The 1,624-nt window shown below is 46.1% G+C and overlaps 1 non-coding gene across 1 annotated transcript; it reads left to right on the top strand.

Moving 5' to 3' along the window:
• Positions 1–386: 386 nt before the first annotated feature.
• On the top strand, positions 387–460 carry TRNAN-GUU. Its single transcript has one exon. It is a non-coding gene; the product is annotated as a tRNA-Asn (tRNA).
• The last annotated feature ends 1,164 nt before the right edge of the window (positions 461–1,624 follow it).

Below are 1,624 nucleotides of genomic sequence, written 5' to 3'. Positions count from 1 at the left end.
TGAGCACAAAAAGCACATGGGCACTGCAGGGCCTTTCTGTAGCTTTGGCTAGAGGAACAGTGCTATTAACCCACCTCTGAAATACTAGCAGATGGCCTAGCATAACATGACCTCAGCCTTCCTCTCCTGAGGGAGGAAAGTGGTGAGGAACAGCTACTTCTTCAAATCACAAGAATCTCACCTTTCACACCCCACAGGAGGTAACAGCATTTCTTCCCCCCACCCCCATCTTTTACAGTATTCTGGCACAGTAACACATCAGGTTTGTTACAGCAATGTGCCAGCAGTACTGGTCTGTCACTGCCCAATACATACAGCCACCACCATCAGGAGTTACCAAACACAATCAGGAATTCAGCTCTTCTGAAGAAAAACACTGCATATCAGTCTCTGTGGCGCAATTGGTTAGCGCATTCGGCTGTTAACCGAAAGGTTGGTGGTTCGAGCCCACCCGGGGGCGAGCTCCATTTTAAGGGCTGACAGGAACCTCATGAAACGCTACAAGAGGAAGCACCAAGTTCTGCCCCCGCAGAGGAACCACCCCAGGCACCAGCAGATACTGGGGCCACCCCACTGGAAAGCAGGTTGGCAGAAAAGGACCGGATTCCTCAAAGACACCAAGTGAACATAAGTCAGCAACATGCCCTTGCAGCAAAGGCAGCCAATAGTCTCCTGGGCTGCATTAGAAGCAGCATTGTCAGCAGATGAAGGGAGGTGATCTTTGCCCTCTCCTCAGCACTGGTGAGGCCACACCTGGAGTAGTGTGTTAAGTTCTGGGCTCCACAGCACAAGAGAGACATGGATATAGTGCAGAGAGTCCAAGGAAGGGCCACAAAGATGATGAAGAAGGGACAGGAGCATCTCTCCTATGAGGAAAGGCTGGAACTGTTCAGCCTGAAGAAGAGAAAGCTGAGGAGGGGATGAAGGGATGGTGCAAAGAAGACAAAGCCAGGTTCTTTTCAGTGGTGCCCAGTGACAGGACCAGAGGCAATGAGCATGCCCTGAAACACAGGAGATTCCCCCTGAACATCAGGAAACACTTTTTTTTTTTTACTGTGAGGGTGACTAAGCACTGGTAAAGGTTTCCCAAGGAGGTTGTGGAGTCTCCCTCCTTGAAGATATTCAAAAGCCATCTGGACATAGTCCCAGGCAACCAGCTCTAGGTGTCCTGGCTTGAGCAGGGAGGTTGGACCAGACAACCTTCACTGGCCCCTTCCAACATCAACCATTCTGTGATTCAAGATACTGTTCAGGAGAAAAATTTAAGTCAAATCACATCTAGGCAGATATGATCTCTGACCTCTGGCACCCTGAGCACCCAATTAATCTAGAACTTCAGCTTTGATTTCATACCAAGCTCAGGCATTATCAGCATATAAAGCCCAACTCTTTCTTCCATAGGCATCCTTCCTTCTGTTCTTCTGGATGACACATGCCCACAGGCTTTGTACCTTTGTCATACTACCCTGAAATAAAATAATGAATTATGTTTGAAGCTGAAGTTCAGAGATGATACATAATCTCTAACCAATATAAAATATTAATATAATGTATACATTATATTTTTATATTGCATTATATATTCTAATAAAGTATATTAGTTATTTCAAAAGTTTTTATTAAT

Source organism: Fulmarus glacialis, unplaced genomic scaffold, assembly GCF_000690835.1.
Source record: "Fulmarus glacialis isolate BGI_N327 unplaced genomic scaffold, ASM69083v1 scaffold7076, whole genome shotgun sequence".
NCBI lineage: Eukaryota > Metazoa > Chordata > Aves > Procellariiformes > Procellariidae > Fulmarus > Fulmarus glacialis.
Note: the sequence above shows the minus strand (reverse complement) of the source record. Positions and strands in the feature narration are given on the sequence as shown.